This window comes from Vicia villosa, linkage group LG1 (genome assembly GCF_029867415.1).
Source record: "Vicia villosa cultivar HV-30 ecotype Madison, WI linkage group LG1, Vvil1.0, whole genome shotgun sequence".
Taxonomy (NCBI): domain Eukaryota; kingdom Viridiplantae; phylum Streptophyta; class Magnoliopsida; order Fabales; family Fabaceae; genus Vicia; species Vicia villosa.
The window spans coordinates 141,536,511-141,555,717 of NC_081180.1; the positions used below are offsets into that span (position 1 = coordinate 141,536,511).

Here is a 19,207-nt window from a genome sequence, read left to right on the forward strand (position 1 = left end):
CTTTTGTCATCTCCTTGAGGGTGAATTTCTATGTGAGATTCAGGCCCTGGAATATTGGAGGAGTTGAATCGTGTGATACGATTCAATGTCGATTCCATGGTTCTCTATAGTCATATGAGTTACTTACCATGTAGATTGGAAATGTACACTATTAGGTCTTGTTTCGAGGGCAGATAGGCAGGTAAACCCGGAAGACCAGACCTTGAGGGTAGCTCCCGACAGAAGGTTGGCAGGTAAACCCGGAAGACCTATTCTAGAGGAAACATGTACCTAATATCCGAACATGTGTTATGTTCTCAGAATATCTAATCGGATGGTCAGTGGACATTCAATCGTGGTGCTACGAGTTGACATGCTTTCCTGTACTGGATAGTGAGGAAACCTTAGGATCTGACATGGATCTGTAGTTGATGTATGTACCCTGTAGAGCCGAGAGAACCCATAAGATAGGGGAACTCACTGAGATTTAGTAATCTCACCCCATTCATCTTATTATTTTTCAAGTACCATGCAAGATCGAGTTTTGCTAGATGTTTGGATCAAGAGCTTTTGATCGGATGTCGTGAAGACCGTGCCTAATCTTTTCTTCCGCTGTGTATTAATATCTTTGTGTAGATATATTCATTGTATCCATCTTCAAGATGATTTTGAAATGTATACACTGATGTTATTATTCCTGACTTTTGTATGTACTCAGTGCCAGTTATTAGTATTCTGCTGATATGATTCTAGACACATATTGGTAGGGTATTACAATATGATTCTTCAAAAGTCGAGATTGAAGTGGGATTGGAAGGAGATTCCAATAGTTAGTTTTTTCATTGTATGTTGAAAGCTAGAAGGAGGGGTAACTTCATTAGTCGTATTGATTCGGGCGAAAGGGGTGGTGGAGTCGGTGGGGGATGTTAAGGAAGATGTTTGGAATCATTTTTCCAGGAAGCTTAAGGAACCTGATTCTTCTCGGATTTTTTGGATGGAATCCTGTTTAAAGGTATTTCTCTTGCAAATCGGCCTTTCTTGGAAGCTCTGTTTTTTGGAGGAGGAAATTAAAAGGGCTGTTTGGGCGTGGGGGTTTCTAAAAGTCTCGGACCAGATGGATATAATTTTTTTTATTCGTAGATGTTGGGACCTTCTCAAGAATGATTTTTTCAGGTTCTTTAATGAGTTTCACGCTAGAGGAACATTGTCTAAGGCTATATCTTCTGCTTTCATCTCTTTGATTCCTAAGAATTCCAATCCTCAGGTTCTTGATGAGTATAGGCCTATTAGTTTGGTCAGTGCTTCTATAAGGCCCTCTCGAAACCTCTCGCGGCTAGATTTAAATTTGTTTTGAATGGTATTATTTCTAGCAATCAAAGTGCTTTTGTTCCATGGAGGTTTATGTTGGATGGAGTTGTGGTTCCCAACCAAGTGGTGGATTATGTTAATAAATTCAAGGAGGGGTTTTTTGTTTTTTAAGGTAGATTTCGAGAAGGCGTGTGACAAGGTGAGTTGGAATTTTCTTAGGTATTTATTCAAAAGGATGAGTTTGGTTATTTATGGGTGAAGTGGATGGAAGCTACCGTTTTTTCAAGTTGGATGTCGGTGCTTGTTAACGGTGTTAGAACAAGAATTGTTCTGATCAACATTCTTAGTTTTGATGATAACAATATATATGAATTTTGTATAAGACAATGCGGTACTCTAATCCTATGCATTTTCCATTTCAGGAAATATATAAAGAGTATGCACAATTCAGCGCAAGAAGCACTGACTTAAAAGGTTCAAGATTGCAACATCAGAACATGGTCTGGCAGGACATCAGAAGATGGTCAAGCAGAATCAGAACATGGTCTATGAAGCATCAGAAGTACTTGAGTTCAGAAGAAGAAGCACTGAAGTTCTTATGGTATCACGCTAAGAAGCACTTCAAGGTCAAAAGACAAGAAGATGCTCTGCACCAAGCTGAATGACTCTGATATTCAAACATTGTATTCCACAATGATCAGATCAGAAGCAAGTACAAGATGGCAGGCTACGCTGACTGACAAAAGGAACGTTAGAAGCTATTAAAGGCAAAGTCAGTTAAAGCAGGAAAAGCAAGGCTCGAGGTAGTCAACAAAAGAGTGAAACATTAAATGCAAAGTTGTACGGAATACGCAATGCATTAAATGCTCCCCAACGGTCATCTTCTCAAACGCCTATATATAGTGAAGTTCTGATCAGAAGCAAGGTTAACGATCTTATACAACTCCTTACGCGAACAACTCTGCGCAATCAAACCTTAACGCTGTTGAATCAAAGTCTTACAAACTTCATCTTCAACCTCACATATCTTGTAATATTTAGTGACTGTTAAGCTTAGAACTTAAGAGAAATATCACAGTTGTGATTACCGCTTTATAAGAAGCACATTGTACTCTTGTAAGAATTTGTTTACATTCATTTGTAAAAGGAACTAGAGTGATCAAGGTGTGATCAGAATCTCTAGAAGTCTTAGAGGGTATCTAAGCATTGATTTCCTAGAGTGATCAAGTTGTGATCAGAATACTCTAGAAGACTTATAAGGTATCTAAGTGGAAAACCATTGTAATCAAGGTTGATTAGTGGATTAAATCCTCAGTTGAGGTAAATCACTCTAAGGGGGTGGACTGGATTAGTTTCGTTAACAACGAACCAGGATAAAAATCATTGTGCAAATTGTTTTTATCTTAAGAGTTTTTAAAGTACACTTATTCAAACACCCCCCCCCCCCCCTTTCTAAGTGTTTTTCTATCCTTCAAACAGGAGTCCTACTAAGGAGTTAAAGGTTAGTAGGGGGCTTAGGAAAGGCGATCCTCTTTCTCCGTTTTTGTTTGTTATAGTGGCGGAAGGGCTTATCGGGTTGGTTAAAAAGGAGGTTCAATTAGGGGATTTTTCTAGTTGCTCTATTGATGGTAAATGTTCGGTTGGCGTCTTATATTTTATGGACGACGTGTTATTGGTGGATAATGGTGAGTGGAAGCACGTTTGGGCCCTTAAACCTGTGTTGCAGGGTTTCAAAGTGGTGTCCGGCCTTGGCTTGAATTTTCATAAGAGTAGTATCATTGGTTTTAATCTAAGTCCTCATTTTCTTTTGGCGGCGGCTAATTTTTTTGTCTTGTAGGTTAGAGGACAAATGTTTTAAATTTCTCGGTATCCCGATTAGTTCGAATCCAAGGAGATTGTCGTGGTGGCTTCCTTTGTTAACAAAGATTAAGAAGCGATTGGCTACTTGGAAAGGAAGATTCTTATGTTTGGGATGACAGATTATTCTAATCAAATAAGTTTTATCTAGTTTGACCATTTTTCATCTATCATTCTTTAAAGCTCCATCGAAGGTTTGTTACATGATAAAGCAAATTCAGAACATGTTCTTTTAGGGTGGTTTCTTCGAGGAGAGGAAGACGCATTGGATTTGGTGGGAATCACTTTTCTCTTCCATTGATTAAGGAGGATTAGGATTTAAGAGTTTCAAAGAGTTTAATGCGGCTAATTTATTTAAGTGGAATTGGAAGATTTTACAAGGTACTAAATCGCTTTGGTCGGATGTTTTGGAGGAGAGATACAGGAACTTGAAACATCGTATTTTGTCACGTGCTACTAGAACAAATTTCAAACCAAAATCTCTTTGGTGGGTGGACTTTCTTAAACTTGAATCCAAATTTTCTTCTCTTATTTTGTCTCAGTTGTGTGGCTTTTGCATGGGCAATTGGGTTTACACCCTTTTCTAGAGTGCAATTTGGAATGGTTGTAATATTTTGATGTGTGAATTTCCTGTGTTGTTCGCTGCTAGCAAGGAAAAGGATGTGGGTGTGGCTTCAATGGGTTCGTGGGCGGAAGACAGTTGGGTGTGGAGCTCTTTTGGCACCCCATTGGTGGTTTCCGCGGCTGTGGTGGTGTCTGTTCAGCAGCTTCGGCTACGTTTGAATTATGTTTACACGCTCCCCTCAGTTGCTGACGTGGTTAAGTGCAGCCGGATCTGGAGCGATTACTCGACAAAAAGTGGGTGCGAGGTTTTTTCAATTTACGCTCAGTTGATGGTCTTGATCACGGTCCTTTATCGGTTGTTTGAGATATTTGGAAAGCTCAAGTTCCTTATAGAATCAAAGCCTTCGGGTGGAGATGTTTGTGGAATAGGCTCCCTTCAAAGGATCATGTAACACCCCATACATAACTGACTAGTATATTATGCATGAAACGTTAAAAATTGATATTGAGTACATACAAAAGCCAAAGATACAAGATGATCCATATAAAATACAATATGAAATTCTAATAGTAATTACAAAACATGTATCTTCAATGGATCTGCACAGCGGAAAATAAGATATAACGAGGTCTGCGAGCCATCACCACATCCAAGTCTTCAGTCCAAACCTGCTACTGACCAAACGCTACTAAACTGCACCTGAAAAAGATAAGATGATTGGGGTGAGATTACTAAATCTCAGTGAGTTCCCCTATCTTACGGGTTCACTCGGTCCTACAAGGTACATGCAATCAAACGGATCCGCCGTGGATCCGGGGTTTCCCTCACGGTCGGGTACAAATACACACAAGGACAATATCACCATTGGAAGTCCCGTGGCAAACCAATGAGATATCAACAAACACACAAACAACACACAAGTATGATGTTGCTAGTACAACCACGTCATCATGATTGTACCAGCCTACCGACGAGGACCTAATGATATTGCCTATGTGGCATCACTAGGGGTGAATAAACAAGTGATCTTACCGACATGGTATCACCATCTCACCGTACCAACATCCGATGTTTTCCTGCTAAAGGAAATGCCTTTTTCAGTACATGATGAGTATACACCAGATCATTCCCATCAAGCACTAGCATTTCCTTGGTAACACGATGAGTATACACCAGATCATTCCCATCGAGTACCCACATATCTCACACCGATCAATGGGTATACACCAAATCATTCCCATTGAGAGCGGTGAATATTCCCAGCTATCCCTTCCCACCAATGAGTATACACCAGATCATTCCCATTGGCGGCCATCCACGGAGTATACACCAGATCATTCCCGCGTGCAGGGGGACATAAAGATGACGACATAAGCAATGAGTATACACCAGATCATTCCCATTGCGTACTCGTTAATGCACAAAATCACAACATACATGATGAGTATACACCAGATCACTCCCATCAAGTATGCATATAATCATATCCGAAAGTTCAACCAGAACAAACATAAATCAAGTGATCATTGTCACACAAATCATCAAGCCATAATAGCATTTATCATCATAAAGCATTCAAATTTATCCAACATATCCATACCACTAGTATACAAGTGATAATATAATGCGTATCATGTTCTACAACACGGTTTCACAAGTCTCGAAGGACAATGGAGGTATTCAGCTCCCTCTAGGGGACTAAACTACTCTCGGGGGTAAATTTCACATAATTCTGTTTACCACATTCGTCTGAATGGGCGTCAGATACGTCGAAGAGGAACAATCTAGTATCGAGGGTATTTTTTCTAGAAAATATATGTTACTAGCTTTCTAATGATATAAACTCCGCGTCAAACGGACCTACGAGTCGGAAGTTATGAATTTCCGAAGTTGGAAAATTTTCCATTAAGACTCCGTAGTAACCATATTATATATACATATTAGAATATCAATTTGGCCCTAAAATCCTTGGCATAAAACAATTCTCTTACTTTTCTACATAATAGAGCATTCGAAGAGCTTTCCAACGCTTCAAACGGCACCTAATTCCGAGGTACGAAACTCCAGTTATGCTATTTTCAAACTCTACAATTATTTTTCCAACGCAGTCTCAGGAAATCGATTTCCATATATGGGTAATCGATTTCCTGCACGCAAAATGCCTAAAAATCCAATTTTTTTGACAGAAATCGATTTCCATCATAGGGTAATCGATTTCTACTGATCTCAGCCTTAAAAACACATATTTTTCATGTATATAACAATCCCAAAATGTTCTAACTTCAATCCTTTCCAATTCTAATCAACCCTAACATCTCAACATCATGTACATACATATATATAGCAGAATTTACCGGAAATAGGCATAGAGTGTCAACATGCAACATCAATTATTTCTAAGATTCCAAACTCATTGCTTAATTGTGCATGTATCACATTGATCACAAGCTAAACCCTTGAACATGTAATTTCCCAAATCATACCCACATTTCAAACTATGGAACTCACCTTGGATTAAATGGAGGTTGAGAGGTGTTCTTTGCTTCCATTGAACTTGCTTCTTGATCAAAACTTCACTTCTAACATGCACAAACCCGTAACCCTCTTATTCACACTTTCAGCATGGATTACTCAACTTCAAACCTGTTTATCTCCATCAATACAGTACCTATGAATGCGAACTATATATGCAAATCGTAGAGAATTTCGTTAGCTTTCTGAAAAGTCTTGAATCGTTCCAATCGGAGTTACGAGCAGAGACTTATTACCTTTTTAGTGAGAGCTGTTCTAAGAGTACGGAAATGGTGGCTTGAACTTGTGTTCTTCTTTCTTTCCTTGTTCTAAACTCTCCTTCACTTATAAAAATATAACTCATTAGCCAAACAAGCCCTTAGTCCATGCAATAGAGTTTAATTTCCATTATGCCCTCTAACTAGTTCATATTTACAACAATGCCATGTAGTCACATTCTAACTATACCATTAGATTCTAACCATTCCATATGAAACTTTCTCTTAATAATCCTTCTTAGATAAATGTAGAATAATTCTATTTGTGCATTCCAATTACCAATTAACCGATTAAATGATCATTACCGGTGTAGAAGAATCGAGGTATTACATTCTCCCCCCCTTAAATAGAATTCGTCCTCGAATTCCTTACCATCGCCACGAAAACAAATTCCTGGATACTTCTTCTGTCGAGGGGATGTAATGCCCTTACGTTCCTCCCTTAGATAATCTTACGAATCTGTCTGAGCGTTGATCCATCCGAGGAGACTTAATCCGCCAAACACTTGTGCTCTACTGTTCATGATCAGAAACCCTGATCCTCACGCAACACATCTTCTCAGATACTTCGTCTTGACATATCTGGTACAAGATCTTTCCAAGCACCTTGACCTCCACTGCTCTGCACTGGGCCTTCATAACTTTATAACCCTAGAAATCCACTCTTCTCAGACAAATATCCTTCGATGAGTTTATTCTTTCTCCACATGAGTCTATATAACATCGTTAGTTGGTGGCCAAACTCCTTGGTCTTAAGTTCTAATTCTCCAAAATCTTAGGATGGTTTGTCCCAAGTTTACCTTTGCTTATACAATTGAATCTCCTTAGTCCAGTTTAGACATAATAACGGTCACCGCAAACCACAAGGCGTAACATCTTGCAACTATAGCTTTGACATTCCACAATTTCACCCAAGGTTCCACCAATGAACGGTGAATTCCAACCGTTAACCTACAATCATTGTCCAACTCTTTATGAATGCTCATAGTGCACAAGACATAACCACGAAGAATTTGCGCCAATTGAGAATCCTCACTGGTCTTCAGCATTTCAGCGGTCACGATACTCTGTCCCACCCTTGGTGCTTATAAGCTCAATTGATGATCTACGAATATCGGACCACATGCCATCTATAAGGTGTCTTTCCAAGTTGGTCCATCGATAATGCCTCTCGAGATCAGGGTGGATCCTCGAGAGAAACTGAGACGAACAAAACGCTGCTTCGACAAGTTTCTCTTAGGAAGATACTTCCGTTCCAACATAAAACCTACTAGTAGCCCGTCCATTCTTATCCCAGACTTATCTGGTCCTTATTTTATCCGTTGCGCTACTCTGACTCCAACAAGTTACATACTTTTGAAATCCTCTGGGTCACGTGATATCCACAAACTACTTAGTTCCGTTATTATACAACGGTTCCTTATTTGTAGTTGTCCAGTTACAACATGTGCCAGATTTTTGCATACATCCATCGTCAACTACTCCTCGAGGTTGCGTACTCCCCAGAACCAAGTCTCTATTTACTTTGTCAATTATAGGTTAGATCCATCTAACACAACTTAGACACACGTTTCGGTTCCATAATGTCGAAAGCTAAATACTCATTGACTTAGAAATTTATATTTCAGTGTTGATTCCCACATCGCATGACTGCTATGTCTTATATTCTAACAAGCCTTGTTGCTTAACCGGTATAACGAACCATTCATAATTGCACTGCAGCTTATGATAACACGGGCAGTTTTACATAGCCTCTTCCTAACCACACGACTTCATTCTCTTGGTGCGATAACACTTATGATAACTCATGTGACTTAACTGATACAACAATCATCCCACAGTCACATTCCATTCATACAATCACCTATCTCCTTTTCCCTTCTAAATTTGACACTAAACTGACTTCCTCGACTGCATCCTGCATTGTAGTGCTTCTAGCGGTCAGAATGTAGTCACAATAAAAGAAATTGCACTTTGCACTTCGAACATCTCTCTTAAAGACCCTTATCACTTCTCAAACCAAAATGTCTATGATTTATCAAGATTGACATTTCTTCACTCAGAGTATCTACAGACACTCTACCAGATACATAACACATCGAACTAGTCCAAGATACAATTCGCCTATTCTATCACTAGTCGCCAATGATACTTGATAGCCACTCAAAATGCTGACCAGGATATCATGATCACACATAAGTTCCACACTAGCCATACGTGCATAACTTCCAACTCAACACCTCACGAAACAAGGGAGTCCGCAAGGTATAGTCTGACTCTAACTCGCGCGAGCATGATCACTCAGAGTCTCTATAAGCATAGCATTGGACCTTGATCCATCTCACCATCGCCTTCCTAGACCGTCCTCTACTATAGAGCGCGACACATGGATCCTTATCATACCTACCTTATGAGAGTCTGGGTCTACGTCTCACGAGTACCAAATCAGAATTCTACCTTAAGCTTCGGACCACCTTTTTTCCCCACACATGTCGGGAAAGGATGACTCACTCATCTTGTGCACGATAGCGATACTGTGGCATTATACCCGTATGGTAGTACTAACATGGTGGTCCAACTCCGAGGCCATGTATCCAGGTAACCTACCTCAGTGGTGTATAATGATCCCCACGCGTATCCTATAGTCACAACTGACAGGTGTTTAAACAGGTCTCCAATAGGTTCATCGTTCCTCAAATCCTTCAAATCACACTCCTCAGGATGCTAAAACCTGAGAGTGCTACACATCAAGGTTTACTTACTCGGAGAACCAAAACGCCAAGCACGAAGATTTGAAGTTCAACCTCGGATTACCATGCCGTGCGCGTACCCACTCGTCCCACGCATGCATGAGATTCCAAGGATAATTCAGTTCAGATCGTAATACTATGGTTCCATACAACCAACACAATCTTAATCGTCCCACTGATATTCCAGATAGATGCTAGTTTTTACTCACCTGAACACCCAACGCCAAGCATAATTCTATGGCTTCACTCGGAGTCAGATGAATCATGACTAGCAAGGAACTTAGGCAACTGCAATTCACGCTTCTATATCATTTCATATTTCATCTAACGTAGTTCTAGAACTTAAATATAAAATGATAAGAACGAAAAAAACATGTCCTCTTCTACCAACCAGGTATTCAAGCTTCGCCCAATCGTAAGTTACCACATCCACACATTCTACCAACCTTTACTAGGTAACCATTCTCACTTAGGGTACGTCAAGTTGAATTGAGGTCTATTACTCTGTTCATCTAGTTACTGTCCATAGCAGCGTACTCGGAATGGTATGACTTCTCTGTCCATATTTCCAAAGGTTATTCTGTCCTATCAGCTCATCAGTCACACCTAACACCGGCAGCATCATCGGTACTGAATCCTACTAATCCCCAGCCCAACGCCTTCGGAGAATCTCACTTACATGGCTCCTACTCAATCCTATTTGGATTTCCCTTGCTATTACCAAGACTTATAGAAAATTTCACTTCGTCCAATCAAAATCCTAGGAGTTCTAGTTGTCTTGATCCACACCTTGACAGTTCGGGTATCACTACTTCGTGTCAAACGCTCTCCTTAGGCATGACAACTCCAATATTCTCCACTTACGTCGTCCAAACAATCCATTACCCATTCAACTCTTACTGCTTGGGTTTACAACACTTACACGTTTACGAGTCCTCGTGGCGGCTCTGCCGTAATTCTACGGTCACACACTCAGTCGATGAGTTGATCAAGTTCAACGACTGAATGAGATATCAGTAAAATCAGACTAGTAACACACACATGTAAGGAAGAAAGGATTTGCTAGCGATGTCTCATGGCTCAGCCGAGAATCGACCTGCTCTGATACCAACTGTAACACCCTATACATAATTGACTAGTATATATATTATGCATGAAACGTTAAAAATTGATATTGAGTACATACAAAAGCCAAAGATACAAGATGATCCATATAAAATACAACATGAAATTCTAATAGTAATTACAAAACATGTATCTTCAATGGATCTGCACAGCGGAAAATAAGATATAACGAGGTCTCCGAGCCATCACCACATCCAAGTCCTCAGTCCAAACCTGCTACTGACCAAACGCTACTAAACTGCACCTGAAAAAGATAAGATGATTGGGGTGAGATTACTAAATCTCAGTGAGTTCCCCTATCTTACAGGTTCACTCGGTCCTACAAGGTACATGCAATCAAACGGATCCGCCGTGGATCCGGGGTTTCCCTCACGGTCGGGTACAAATACACACAAGGACAATATCACCATTGGAAGTCTCGTGGCTAACCAATGAGATATCAACAAACACACAAACAGCACACAAGTATGATGTTGCTAGTACAACCACGTCATCATGATTGTACCATCCCACCGACGAGGACCTAATGATATTGCCTATGTGGCATCACTAGGGGTGAATAAACAAGTGATCTTACCGACATGGTATCACCATCTCACCGTACCAACATCCGATGTTTTCCTGCTAAAGGAAATGCCTTTTTCAGTACATGATGAGTATACACCAGATCATTCCCATCAAGCACTAGCATTTCCTTGGTAACACGATGAATATACACCAGATCATTCCATCGAGTACCCACATATCTCACACCGATCAATGGGTATACACCAGATCATTCCCATTGAGAGCGGTGAATATGCCCAGCTATCCCTTCCCACCAATGAGTATACACCAGATCATTCCCATTGGCGGCCATCCACGGAGTATACACCAGATCATTCCCGCGTGCAGGGGGGCATAAAGATGACGACATACGCAATGAGTATACACCTGATCATTTCCATTGCGTACTCATTAATGCACAAAATCACAACATACATGATGAATATACACCATATCACTCCCATCAAGTATGCATATAATCATATCCGAAAGTTCAACCAGAACAAACATAAATCAAGTGATCATTGTCACACAAATCATCAAGCCATAATAGCATTTATCATCATAAAGCATTCAAATTTATCCAACATATCCATACCACTAGTATACAAGTGATAATATAATGCGTATCATGTTCTACAACATGGTTTCACAAGTCTCGAAGGACAACGGAGGTATTCAGCTCCCTCTACGGGACTAAACTACTCTCGGGGGGTAAAATTCACATAATTATGTTTATCACATTCGTCTGAATGGGCTTCAGATACGTCGAAGTGCAACAATCTAGTATCGGGGGTATTTTTCCTAGAAAATACATGTTACTAGCTTTCTAATGATATAAACTCCGCGTCAAACGGACCTACGAGTCGGAAGTTATGAATTTCCGAAGTTGGAAAATTTTCCATTAAGACTCCGTAGTAACCATATCATATATATATATATTAGAATATCAAACTGACCCTAAAATCCTTGGCATAAAACAATTCTCTTACTTCTCTACATAATAGAGCATTCGAAGAGCTTTCCAACGCTTCAAACGGCACCTAATTCTGAGTTACGAAACTCCAGTTATGCTAATTTCAAATTCTGCATTTATTTTTCCAACGCAGTCTCAGGAAATCGATTTCCGTATATGGGTAATCGATTTCCTGCACGCAAAATGCCTAAAAATCCAATTTTTTTGACAGAAATCGATTTCCATCATAGGGTAATCGATTTCTACTGATCTCAGCCTTAAAAACACATATTTTTCATGTATATAACAATCCCAAAATGTTCTAACTTCAATCCTTTCCAATTCTAATCAACCCCAACATCTCAACATCATGTACATACATATATATAGCAGAATTTACCGGAAATAGGCATAGAGTGTCAACATGCAACATCAATTATTTCTAAGATTCCAAACTCATTGCTTAATTGTGCATGTATCACATTGATCACAAGCTAAACCCTTGAACATGTAATTTCCCAAATCCTACCCACATTTCAAACTATGGAACTCACCTTGGATTAAATGGAGGTTGAGAGGTGTTCTTTGCTTCCATTGAACTTGCTTCTTGATCAAAACTTCACTTCTAACATGCACAAACCCGTAACCCTCTTATTCACACTTTCAGCATGGATTACTCAACTTCAAACCTGTTTATCTCCATCAATACAGTACCTATGAATGCGAACTATATATGCAAATCGTAGAGAATTTCGTTAGCTTTCTGAAAAGTCTTGAATCGTTCCAATCGGAGTTACGAGCAGAGACTTATTACCTTTTTAGTGAGAGCTGTTCTAAGAGTACGGAAATGGTGGCTTGAACTTGTGTTCTTCTTTCTTTCCTTGTTCTAAACTCTCCTTCACTTATAAAAATATAACTCATTAGCCAAACAAGCCCTTAGTCCATGCAATAGAGTTTAATTTCCATTATGCCCTCTAACTAGTTCATATTTACAACAATGCCATGTAGTCACATTCTAACTATACCATTAGATTCTAACCATTCCATATGAAACTTTCTCTTAATAATCCTTCTTAGATAAATGTAGAATAATTCTATTTGTGCATTCCAATTACCAATTAACCAATTAAATGATCATTACCGGTGTAGAAGAATCGACGTATTACAGATCATCTCTTCCGCATAGGTATTATTTACTCTTTATCTAGTTATCTGTGTTCCTTCTGCTCAGTTGAGGTCGAATCAGTTACCCATATTTTTTTGGAATGCTCTTTTGTTAAATTGATTTGGAGGGACATTTTTACGTGGTATGGTTTTTCTTTTAAGGTTGTATCCTTGAAGAATTGGTTTGTCGAAGGTAGGAAATTAGGGATCTCGAAAGGCGAGACGTGTTCTATTTGGCTGGCGCTGGTGTGAAGCATTTGGCGTACTAGGAACAACATTATTTTTAATGGTTGTAATTTTTCCGTTTCTGAAATAGGATGGGAGATTAAGTTTTTTGTTTGGAAATAGTTTCGGATTGAAAATATTTCTACTACCAAGTGTAACTTTTACAAGTTTAGTTGATAGGTTGTCTCGAGCTTTGTTCATCGATCTTTGTAAGCGGTTTAGAATATTCCTAGTACTCTCTTAATATATCCCTTGCTTATAAAAAAATCAAGTCAAAAGACCACGTAACTAATTGAGTGAAAAAGAAAATATCTTCTGTTTTGTACCACACCATCTAATCTTGTTGTTTTCTTCAAGTAAGAGGTCAAAATATAAAAGTATGTCTTTTAAAAGGTGGCTACTTCATTACCTAATTCAAAAAGTTGAGTTATATTAAGCAACTGACTTGTCAAGTTGTCATAAATATAATGGTTTAAAATTATGTCACTTTATAAATCATTAACAAAACTATAATATTTAACTATGACAACATATTTTTTAATAATTATAAATGTACCCATGCATTAGTTACTACACATAGTTGTATAATCGTTTGCACTTCTAAGAAGAATTCCAATGCAACTTTGAAAATACAAATTTGATTCTATAAATTTTCATAATATAATCATATTCACCTATAAATTAAGGCAATGCTTATTTAAATTTACAATTTTATTTTAATAAAAAATAATTTCATTTTTAAAAACATCTTTATAACAGCTTAACTTTTTAATGTTATTGGTGTATTATTTTTCACATCAACATGTCAAATAAATATTTATAGAAATATTTTAATGATAAATTTAAAAAAGTTATATAATATTTTAATAATAAATTTAAAAAGTTAAATAATAATTTAATTAAGTAAATTCTATTAAAGTGATATTGGGAAAATATTTGACTAGTGTACTCTTTGGGTCAAATACTCACTGAAAAGTTTCCATCGTTGAAATTCTAATCTTAAACTATCACAAATGTCATAAAAAATGATTCAATGGTGTGATAGATAATCTAAATCACCGAACATTGATTCTCATAAGTTGTTGCACTAAACAAAGGTCCTTGATAGAAAAATAGTCGATCGTTGTACGCTTTTAGACTATACACATTATGAAATTCCGGTCAGAGAAATTTTAACTCTAAATAACTACCTACGTCATAATGAAACAATCACTACAAGAAAATATCATATTAGCTACCAAAATATTGCTACTAATAAATATTCAAGTTAATCTGAGACAAATTAAATATGTTTTAGCTACTAATAAAATTTCTATAGCAAAAACTTATATTTTTTTACAAATGTAATAAAATGTTCATTTATTCTAATTTCAGCGTTTCTTTGATTTAGGAGAAAAAACATTTATGAATACAAATATAAAATTTAAAAATACAAAATCATTTATATAGTTTTTTCAGTAAAAACAATTACCAAAAAAAATTAATAACGCTTTGTCTCACCAAATAATAATAATTTAGAAAAGAAAAAAACTAAACACGTTCTCTTTCACATACACTCAGAAATACACCGCTATCGATATATCACGAAACACGATCTTACAAAGATTTCAAACTCAATCTCGATCTCGTCGATTTCAAACTCAATCTCGCCGATCGCAATCTCGATCTCGCCGATTTCTAACTCAATCTCGCCGATCACAATCTCGATCTCGCCGATTTCAATCTCAATCTCGCCGATCGCAATCTCGATCTCGCCGATTTCAATCTCAATCTCGCCGATCGCAATCTCGATCTCGATATCAATCTCAATATCGCTACTGATCACGACCTAGATCTGACTCTTGTTACCGATTTGTATGGTTTGTTTTCTTCGATTTCGCTTTCCAATCTGCGTCACCCACCGATCTGCGTAAAGTCTCCTATCTTCACTATGTTTTTTGGTTGATTCATGTTTATCAATATTTTTCGCTTAATCCTATTTATCGACATGGCTCGACAGCTATTTTCAGCAATGCATCTATTTCTTCTATATGATTTTGTTGGAATTTAATTAGGGTTTAACTTTAATTGATGTTAATTATATTGTTGTTCAATCAAAGATTTCTGTAACGTTTGAGTGGGTATGCGATCAAATCTTTGTTCACATTGCTCAATTCACAAGGCCAGACTACTCATATTGATTATCTCTACGCATCAGAAAAACTGTGAGTATTTCCATCGTCTTCCATATCAGTATATCAACTATTTTTGTTATTTCGACTATACGTTAATTTGATTAATACAACAAGTGAAACTACAAATTAGGAAGGGAGGGAGTACACATTAGACTCATCAAATACATTATATAAAATGACAAAATTAGTTGACAACAAACGAGAGTTTGTTGCGTCAGTGTGTTGAATGAATATGCTATAAATGGATTTAGAATGTTGTGTTGTTTACAATTTTTTGCTTTTCTCATTGACATGTACAGAGTTCCAATGGATTTGAAGACTGAATCACCAGATCTGAAGTCCTAAATAGCTTTCTCTTTGGAACAAACACTAAGATTCACTTGGTTTTGGAATATTTGTCTTAATTTGATGCTGTTTTGATATTAGTTCTTTCTTTTTTTTATTTTATTTTGATGATAAAGCATAATGCTTTGGTTATGTTTCAATTTTAAATCTCTGTTCATGTTTGTAATATTAATTCTTCCAGGTTTCCATATGAAGATGCCTTTTTTAACTCAGTTTGAGCATGTCCAAGTGACACTTTAAGCCGACGAGGTAAATTCTTTAGAACAATAATGTGAATTAGGATTTTTGTTGTCTATAATTTGGATTTTGAATCACGGTGACAATTGCAGGTGACAGATATACTATGCGTAACATTCCTCTACTTAATTATTTATAACAACTCGACCGTGATGTGATACCAAGATATATGAACAGTTGGCTTTGTAACTCGACCAACACCAGCTACTTTATTAAGAGATTATTGGATTAAAGCCTCTAAGAACTTGGTGTTGGCAATCATGGAAACACAAAATACAGAGAGGTATTAAAGAAACAACTAATACACTAATTTTAAAGAAGTCAAATTTCTTAATGCATTATGTTTTCTCTTTCATTTTAGTGTATACAACTAGTGGTAAATCAAAGTAAAAAACTTAATAAGTTACTGCATTTGCTCTTGTGCATGCATATGTGGAGACTGTTATTTTGACTAAAGTTGCTATTCCAGGAGTTGTAACTCAAACAACCTCAACTTCTTTAATGAGAGATTCTTAGATTAAAGCTTGTAAATAACTTGGTGTTGGCAATTTTCATGAGTGAATTATAGAATACAAAATGTAGGGTGATAATTAACAACAATATGTTCTAAATTAAGGTGGGACCCTTCGATGTTCATGCAAATTGTGGAGATGATGTCGTTCTATTTGACTCCTCCAGCCAATGAGTTCTCACCGATGAATGGTGTGTCACCCTCGAGTTACTCCAACATGGTTCTTCTTATTACATGGTTTGTGTTTTTTCTTATGAGTAAGTAAACAATGATGTAGTTACATTTTAATGCTATTAATTTTTTTTTCAATTTTCTTTAACAGTTTCAAGGAGGTTAAGCTGAACCAGCTAGGTGTGCGAGATTCAGATTAATATATACATTGTCTTTTCTCTATTGTAACAATGATGTAGTTACATTTTAATGCTATTAATTTTTTTCAATTTTCTTTAGCAGTTTCAAGGAGGTGAAGCTGAACCAGCTAGGTGTGCGAGATTCAAATTAATATATATACAGTGTATTTTCTCTATTGTCATTCTCTGTTTCTATTTTTCTCTATTTATCTTTGTGTACAACATGCTATGCCTAAAGAGGTTTGATCAGGTATCTTTAGATTCTTATTTTAGTAAATTACACATTTGATTTTACTTTTTAATTAGATAAAGGTGCTGTCAGGATCTAGAAGAAGGTGGAGATCTTCATACTCTTATTTTTGGTAAATAACACATTTGTTATAGCTGTCATAAGATCAAAAGGATGAGGTGAGAGTAATTTAATATATATTGAAATTGAACAAATAAGTTAATTTTGGATCAATATTCCTTACACTCTGAATCTAATGTTTATTAATCTTTGATTGCAGACTTGACTTTAGTAGCTTAAGCTTTAGCCAACTATGATCCAAAAGGTTTGAATCTATTGGATTTCACCCTAATTTGTTATGCACTTAACTTATCTTCATTGTCCAATGCAAAACATTTTTATAACTCTGTCATGATGTTTGGTTTTTGCAAATGTGAAGGCATATACTTTCAACTATCTTTTGGTACAACATGTTGTGGTACTCGTTATCTAATAAGCAATTCTAGGTCCTTTTTTATCTTTCTATTTTATTACTTAAAAAAAGGCTTATTTTATCATAACCATCTGTAAGTATATCTCACTGTTAAACAAAGTAATATGCACATGTGATTATTTATTTTTAGTATTAGTGAAGCTCTCTTTAGGGTATTTTTTAACCAATGATATTTTGTAATGTTAGTGTAATCAACAAGATAATCAGTATACCAATTTGTATTGAATATTAATCATATTGCTTATGTATATATGCCTTACAAAAAACGAATATTGCTCGTGTAGATATTGTAAGAATGGCCATATATTAAATAATATTTGATTGGATTATCAAATGCTGAGATAATTGACATAATAGATGTTTGTTTCCTTTCTTATAACTCAATGGTAATTAACATATCAATGTCTATTTTTCATGTCCTCACTCCATGACTTTGATTTATTGCGAAAGGTAAAGAATTTTCTTCTCCTCAAGAAAATGTTGAGAAGACGGAGGCAAGGCGGTTTGACTAATGTGTTTATTGGGCATGTTGCCAATGTTGGAGCCAATTTTTTCATTGATTCGATCCATGCCAAAAGCACCCATGCAAAGTGAAGTACCTGAAGAAACTCATGGAGATATAAGGTGAAAGAATGTTTTCCAATCTATTTTGGAAACCGGAGTTAATATAGAACCTGAGATGTGACTTCTGAATTGGAAATAAAATAGAATATTATTGTAATGTATAATGTTTTAGTATTGTTAAATATATTAAAAAATTGATTTTAGAATATTATTGTGATGTTTAATGTTTCAGTGTTGTTAAATATATTAAAAAATTAATTTTTTTGGTTATTTAATGACTAGTGTATTTTCATTTTAATAATAAAGTAAAAATTATATTATATTTAAAAATTAAATTAATTAATTTAAATAATTATAAAAGAAAATAAAAAATAGTTGTAAAATTGTTTTAAATATTTAGCTTGAGATTTGTTAAGATATTTTCGTAGTCATACTGTAGCTGTTTAGTTGGGAAGTATAAATTCAACTTCGAAATTTTGCTACTGTTTTGTTGTGGTTTAGCTAAGAATAATTTAATATTAGTTTGAATTTTGCTAGAAATTTTTTGCCAAGATAATTAGCCACTCAATCCATGCTAGGGCATATATTGTAGTTAATCCCCAACAAATCTCCAACTATTTTTGTTTGATAGAGATTAGCTACAAATTAGCTAGTGTATTTTCCCTAGCTAATTTAAGATTTTCTTGTTGTGAATTCAACAATATGATAGAGAATCTAAATTACCAAACTTTGAGACATGTCGATTATTGTACTTTTTTAGATCAAACACGTACTCGAAAATTCCAATTGGTGAAATTTCAATTATAAACATCCACATTCGTCATAAGGAAATATTTTAAAAGTGTGATAAAGAATCTTAATCACATAACCTTAGATCTAGTTATATATGGATTTTTTTTTTTTACCTAATCTAGGTGTAACCATTTTGAATTCTAAAGGTCCTTGACCCTTATCTATGGCATCAAGCAGTCTTTGAGCATCATCCTACTCTTCAACCATGTTGGTCCAAGATTCTTTAAGGATTTGCATGTTATACTGTAA

The 19,207-nt window shown here is 36.4% G+C and overlaps 1 long non-coding RNA gene across 6 annotated transcripts; it reads left to right on the forward strand.

Moving 5' to 3' along the window:
- The first annotated feature begins 14,760 nt into the window (after positions 1-14,760).
- On the forward strand, positions 14,761-18,436 carry LOC131644344 (uncharacterized). Of its 6 annotated transcripts, none has more exons than XR_009296403.1 (9): positions 14,761-15,467; positions 15,737-16,031; positions 16,112-16,302; positions 16,636-16,767; positions 16,853-16,881; positions 16,984-17,044; positions 17,187-17,288; positions 17,390-17,434; positions 18,053-18,436. It is a non-coding gene; the product is annotated as an uncharacterized LOC131644344 (long non-coding RNA). The 6 variants fall into 6 exon arrangements; XR_009296407.1 differs by having other exon boundaries at positions 15,964-16,031; XR_009296405.1 differs by having other exon boundaries at positions 14,762-16,031; positions 16,981-17,044.
- Positions 18,437-19,207: the final 771 nt, after the last annotated feature.